The sequence below is a fragment of the Saccoglossus kowalevskii genome, chromosome 13 (assembly GCF_978046115.1).
Source record: "Saccoglossus kowalevskii chromosome 13, keSacKowa6.1, whole genome shotgun sequence".
NCBI classification, from domain to species: Eukaryota; Metazoa; Hemichordata; class Enteropneusta; family Harrimaniidae; genus Saccoglossus; species Saccoglossus kowalevskii.
This window is the reverse complement of record NC_140653.1, coordinates 32264008-32271594: the sequence shown is the minus strand read 5'-3', so window position 1 is coordinate 32271594 and position 7587 is coordinate 32264008. Positions and strand designations below refer to the sequence as shown.

Genomic DNA, 7587 nt, shown 5'->3' with positions numbered 1-7587 from the left:
ATAATGTAGTTTTATTGTCAGATGTCCTTGACGGTGTTGAGTAAGTGACTTTACCCATTAGGGAAATGGATTAGCCTAGCGCCATTTCGTTGTCATGGCAATAGATCGATACACAGGTGGCACGAACTGCCATAAAATAAGTGTGTATGTTTCAGCGTTTGACATGATATTTCGCTGGCGTAAACAAAACAGATAGTGGCGTGAAAGACTGGTTCTTCCTCGTCATAACAGTGCGTCTACGTCGTCGTCACCATAGGGATAGTCTTGTTTCCCCGGATTCGTGTCTGCTACAAGATTGGATCATTAGTCGAAAATCGGAGACTTGCTAGTCGGTAATTTGAAAATTGTCCTTTTTTTCTTATATTTCAACAAAGCATACCGCATGCGCATCCACTTTTTGCATTAAGGCCAATCAGTTTTATTTGCTGGGAGGAATATATATGAATCGATAAGAACATTTGTATTTGGTCTTTCACTATAGCTCGAGCATACCTAACCTGTGGCGTAATTGAACCTGCACGTGGTGTATCAATATGTACAGGGATTGCTAGCAACAACCACCATATAGCATCGTGTCTTCATAGACATTCAGGTGAGTACGTCCACTCATAACACACATACTCACAGTGTTAACACGCGACATTGCCAGGGACGATAATACCCAATATGCAAACATGTGCCTACAATAGGAACGACATCGTCACCATCACTACCGAGGTAGTGCGTGTACAATTCACTCATTTACATAGAAATGAGTATTATAAAATATACTGACAATTTTAATAAATCGACGCGAGGAGGACATAAAACGTTAGTTTCGAAGTCGGTTATTACCACACATATCGAGCTTGTTGGTGGCAGTAAATTCGTGATTCCAGTCAAGCATACATCTGTGTATTCGTGTTTTTTAATTGACACGTTTCGTATTTGCTGCTACTATACTCATTCCATCTGTGTGTGTTTTATGTGAGGAAATTATTGATCTGAACAAAGGTACTCGTGAATACAATCAATTAAAGCTCTGTTTTAAGTACGGAAGTACATACTAATACAATAGTTGTTGTAAAATTTACGTTATGTATTCGCTGGTTAAAGCGACCCTAAATGATGTTATCGCAGCGAATAGAACATATGTGAATTAACGCAGGTTATATCTAACGAATATGTTGATTAAATTGGAATCCATGATCAGGTGCAAAAATAAGAATATAATAAAGTAAACATAACATAAACTAACGGCACTCGCATTCAAATTTGTGAAAGGAATTGGCAATTTCAAGAACGTAAAACTATTTACTGACAATTATTTCATAGTACAAAATTGGTTGAAACAATTATAAAATAATTACTGACAAAGTTTTATTTATTTCGCCACGCATTGTGTTCCGTTGCTGCCAGTATGTTTTACTGGTTTTAGATGTAAATGGTGGTTTATATATCGATAGGAAGTCGAGGGATTACTTCGTTCTGAGAAACTCGTACATAGCACTCGTAGTTATGTAAAATTAAATCACACATCAAATAATACTTGTGTATCATTCGACATAAATATGGATAATGAACAGGGCTCCACAGGCGGCAGTGAATTAGGTTATAATAGGGCAGTATCGCAGTATCAGCTGAATTACATCATTCTTGTAAGGTCCCCATAGTAATGAACTATGTTGAAGGATTAATTGAGGTAAGTTCAGCAAAAAGAAACCCTTTCAAATGTCTGCTTGGCATTTACCAACCGTCGTACTTGCATCCGATAAGTCAACTAACGACAAGAATGGGGCACGTGTCCGTATCTCTTTTTTCTCATTTGTTATTTTTTTCTTGATTCAGAAATATTGTGATATATTTCTGAGCAGGAGTTATGCCTTGAAATGCTGGGAAACAAATCATAAATTGCTGGTATGTTTGTTTGTAATTAATTTAACTATAATTGTTAAGCTGTTTGCTTAGATGCAGGTATTACGATGAACATTCATGTTCTCAGTTTATCCATGTTGATAAATTACAAAGATTTCAGTGTCACAATACTTGTTCAAGTGAACATGAAGAAAATTCAAGTCTAGTCAAAACACAAGCGTTCGCTCGTGTATTTGCTCTAACATATGAATAGTCATTTTGTGAAACTATTTTTTCATGAAGTCCAAGCTTAGATTCATTGTAGTTAAATAATAGCACGTGGATGGTTGAAATACAAAATACATGTATAGTGATTCAGATTTTACTTCTACAACTATATTAGGTTAATTGCGGAGAGATTTGCTTTAATTTTAAATGACGTTCTACATTGCCCAGACCAACGTTTGTCGATCCTCTGCAAACATTTTTCTAGACAAGGCTGATGATTTTTCATGATTAAACATACCGTGACGTAGACATGACGTATTGAGAATCAGATAGTGTTTGTTTTTTGTCTGCGTCTGATACATCCATTTAACAATCGTAATTAAACCAATGTAAGATGCGCGACTATTTGGTCCTAATATGCGTGAGAGGATTCCGAATGTCAAAAAGATGAAACAAGTCTCCGATTATATCAGGTTCTCGTTGTGCGCGGTTAGTAGTTTTATTGAGACATATAAATTGAACCTTCAAATTGTGTTCCCGTTCGACATGATTCCAATGTCTAATGGTGTGTGCAATAAATGATTTAGAGCTGTGTCGTGGATGTATTTGTCTTCCTATCCCGACACGCCGTGTCAATAATAAGGGTTATCCACTTCAAATAAGGGAGAAGGCTTCGGAGTGTTGAGTGAATTGTTCCAAACTTCCCAAACATACAAATCAGTTTATATAGATATTATGGACGTCAGTTTTTAAACTTTGGTTTCTCTAAAAATGTTTACACGCCTATGGCTCCAAACATTCCCGCATTGATTAAACAAGTTATGTTACCAATCAAAGGCTATTGTCTATCAAATTAAAAAAGAATAAAATACGTACAATAAAACATGACAGAAGTTGGTCAGTATTTGTCATAAAACAAAGCTTGCAATAAAAACTTAGCACATACAAACTGCTCAAATCAAAATTTGAGTTGTAAATTTATTTAATCAACATTTTAGTAAGCGTAAACGACAGTGAGATCAGGTTAGATTGAAGAAAACACAAAAATACCCAGGCGGTGAATACTATATAAAATGATTGTAAAACATATGAAAACATCGCATTTGAGAAACACTTCATTATAGATTGTGTTGTCCTTGGAATTTAAAGAATCAAATAAATAATTAAATTAGATTCAAGATTTATCTAAGAATCTAAATTCATAAACACTTGCACAGTATAATTAACTAACACATTCACAGAGCCGTTGACGTTGAGTTACGGCCTTGGTCACAAGAAGACGTTCGTAAAATTTAGTCCATAACGTTCAACAGGCTTTATCTCCAGAACTATGGGGCACATAAAAATTTCGAGACGCATTCTCAAAGATCACTATCTTATAAAGCAACAGTGCAACAGTGAAAAGATCAGAAACATAGAAAAAAAGGAACGCCGAGAAACGGCCAATCCCGCAAAAAAACTCTCCGTTTAGGAGGTTAACGGGAACGATCGTAACTTAATCTCCTGAGCAAATATCAAGACGAAACATATATGATCGTATTCTGCTATATCTCAGCTTTCTGAAAACATATACATTGCCATAACTGCATGCTTAGTAACTGGTCAGGAAAGTCCTAAACTCCATTAAACTATAAATTATGTTTTCCCTCTCGCTACCTTAATATTCTGTCGTATGTATGTCATGTTTGTTGACGTGATTTTAAATGTATCGTATGATTAATAGTAGTGTAATAAAGTTGTTTTGTTGTAAAGCTCATAAGCTTATCTGAAACAGCTTTTTGAATATTGCTCTACTGAAACGTGTTCATATTAATTCAGTGTATTATTAGACTGCCACCCAAAGCACTACGTGGAAAAAATGAACAACACAAAACAACGCTATTGTACGCGTGCCTATTCAGTGCAGCGTTCGCCATTTTGATTTTTCTTTATATGACCAGATATTAATATTTGCGTGTATCCTGTCGGGATAAATATACTAATTTCTCGCAGCAGTATTACTGCGGTATTCTCTTATATTTTCAGATTAGTATTTTGTTAAAAACTATCTTATGTACTACACTGATCACTACACCGATCTTATGAACATGACCCGTTAAGTCATCTCTACCAACCATTGTCGTTTTGTCGGTCAGAATGTGCAGGCGGTGAAACCGTGCAATTCAGTCGATTTCAACTCGAATCACTCTGCATATTATATATATACATTATAACCGAGTCACGTTCACCATTATGTTCTACCAGCACCAAAAATTATTATAATAATTCCAATTTACTGAATCGGATTTTTAATTTCAATTTTCTTTTTAGATTTGTCGTCATAGTGAATGCCTTCTGGGTGTATAACATTTGGTGACTAAACATACGCGTCTCTGGTACAGTAATATGTGTTTTTAAATTGGAACCACTCACTATTTGCCCCAGGGGCATATATTCAGTTGTATGAGTGTTGAGCACGGTAATTACAGTAAACATGCGTTTTTCCTAAAACTATTAAATGATATTCCATTTACAATCGTTAATATCATCGCTTTCATTTATCAAAGTAACTCTTCTCGGTATGTATTTTGGGCAGGCGATTTGTTTAATATATGCATGGGTTTTTTTTAATAACTTTTTTAATTGTTAAATTTATTTTCCTCTCATTTAGAAAAGAACAAACACATATCTGCGTTGGTAGTCCGACAGTATACATGGTGCGTCGTCGTTTTCTAATCCGGTTGCACGGTTTTTCTCAACGAATTACCGATAATACCTTCGTTGTTACCATTGTTCTGTATGACGTACCCTAATTATATTCGCTAAAATACACAATGGCTACATCACTTCAAATCAATCAATCAGTGTTCAATATTTTTATGGCGATCTATGCTTTGCAACCAGGACAGGATTGCAGACGCCAGGTCATAATTGGAATATGTATTCATTTCACCAATAATATGAACATGAAAACAATTAACAAACAATGCCGGTGTAGATAAAACTGGGTAAAATAATACACAATGTTAATTACACACCGATTACATATCGCGTTACCGGTTGAATGAATGTTTTCACACTGTATTGCCACGGTGTTCGGGTAGGGATTCCATGATGAGTGCAAAGAAAATGCCAATGACATACCCAAGGTTCACTCAAACGCAAATAATTAACCAGGCAGGATCAGGGATAACCAGGGTCTCAAAAGTTCAAAATGCATGAGGTTGATAGGAATGTTTCTCAGATTATCCAATTCAAAAAAAATAAGGTTCTCAGGGAACACCTGAGATAAATGTTCTGTGAGAGTATACAAGATTAAGCATGGTTACAAAACATACCATTCCCTGTCTTCTACGTCGGTATCACCGTAGTTCAACATAAATGATGGACCACCATTGTCCAAACATTTCAATAATAACGAAACATGTTGTTACGTTTATATTTTTGTAATCGAGATATATGTCTTCCAATTTGAGTGACACAGTTACTCATATTGGTCAAAGATTGAATTAAAACTGATCAGAAATATTTACTACTATAACTAGTGTCTCAATTATACAGTGGATACTACGTTTATTCGAATTAAAACTTCGCATACCGGAGATAGGATGACAAAATATGTATAATAAATGTGAACTTAAAAAATTATCATGTGACCCTACTGCTACAATATTTTGACTGCAACCCAGTTCTCCTTATAACTTATATTACATGTTATATTACACTCATTAAAAAAAGCTTCTTCACTCGTCACCCTTCCTCGTCTAGTTGCTTGCTCTTTGTTCTTTGAATTTGTTTCTTTGACCATTACTACTCCTGTGGAATGCTTATGTGTTTGAATTGTTATAAACAATAGTTGCTATCCACCAGTCAATCGACAAATACATAGAGTGCACATAACTGTTTTGTATACTGTATTTGTCGGCAGGTTAACGCCAGTGTGACCATTTATACGGTTTAACACCACTCAATTCATTTCTGCATTTATACTACCATACAATAACTTTCATTCGGTCTCACATATATAGTATATCACCATATAGTATATTGGTCTAATCCACGCTGTATCGGTCCGCGGTAAAATTAAGACATCGCCATCATCATTCATCGAACATTTAAACGAATCACTAATTATTTACCGATCAATTCTTCTACTTACATTTATTTCGTTAATAATGATAGGTCATGCTGGCCAGTAAGTCCAAATAAATAAAAATAACCAAAACAGTTTATCTATATACAATGATACGTAAACCAGCAACATATAATTCTCTATTCAAACCAGTTAAAAGAAAAAAATAATTGTAACAAATGTCATTGAATGAATTGTCATGGTTTTTGGAATTTAAACGTTATACAATTTTGGTAACAATGGGTACGATGGATCTGAATATTTAATATGTCCCCTGACAACGGATTTGCATACGTTTCCTGTCGAAATACATCGTATCATACTTATATCTGAATTGTATTGTACCGTCAGGAACTGTATTTTGTAAATTTGATTATTTGAATGAAACGTCGATGGCAATTGTTCCTTTTTTCATTCATTGTAACCAGCAGTAATCGGTATACCCTAATCACGAATGACATATATGTCACGTGAACAACGATACGCGGCAGTTGGATTAGAAGCAGGGACCTGGCCTGAACGCCCAATCTTTGGAGGTGGACGCGAACACGAGTTCGCAACTGACTTACATCATATCTTGATCAACGACCTCAAATATTACATAGAGATTGTGCACGCGGCGACATGTTTAAAGACTATGAGGAATCATTTCAACTATTTTGTTTACACGAATAAAACAACATTTTTGTGCATAGTTATTCTGTAGTATAGGGTCCGTCCTTTAAATGACCAAAGGCAAAAAAACATGTCTCGCGCACGCGCGTGAGGTGAGTTCATGATATTTAACACTAGAGGCGATTTCAAACATATACAATGTAATTTATTATTTGATAAGGTATATGTACTTCATCTGAGATTATATTGTGTCGCTTCTTTTTCTATCATGTCTTTTTCAATACCTCAAGATAAGAAATAAGATTTAAGCGAAATGACAAATAAAATTCATTACAGCAGATAACAATGCCAAAGAAAATGTGACACCTTATGTCTCCATGGCTTCCATGTACAATGATTATAACGCCTATAACCTTACTGTACGCATTATGTACAACACTAAACTCGCTTATAGCATGGACTTAATCAATACACATTAAACTCTCCTATAGCATTGGCTACACCCACACACACTAAACTCTCTTTTAACATGGGCTACATCCACACACACACACACACACACACACACACACACACACACTAAACTCTCTTCGAGCATGGTCTACATCCACAAACACTCAAATCTCTCATAGCATGGGCTACATCCACACACACTAAACTCTCTTTTAACATGGGCTACATCCACACATACACACTAAACTCTCTCCTAGCTTGGGCTACATCCACACACACTCAAATCTCTCATAGCATGGGCTACATCCACACACACACTAAACTCTATTCTAACATGGTCTACATCC

General features: G+C 35.5%; 1 long non-coding RNA gene across 1 annotated transcript; it reads left to right on the top strand.

Moving 5' to 3' along the window:
• The first annotated feature begins 200 nt into the window (after positions 1 to 200).
• On the top strand, positions 201 to 4443 carry LOC146735235 (uncharacterized). The gene is made up of 3 exons (XR_014931426.1): positions 201 to 332; positions 482 to 592; positions 4372 to 4443. It is a non-coding gene; the product is annotated as an uncharacterized LOC146735235 (long non-coding RNA).
• Positions 4444 to 7587: the final 3144 nt, after the last annotated feature.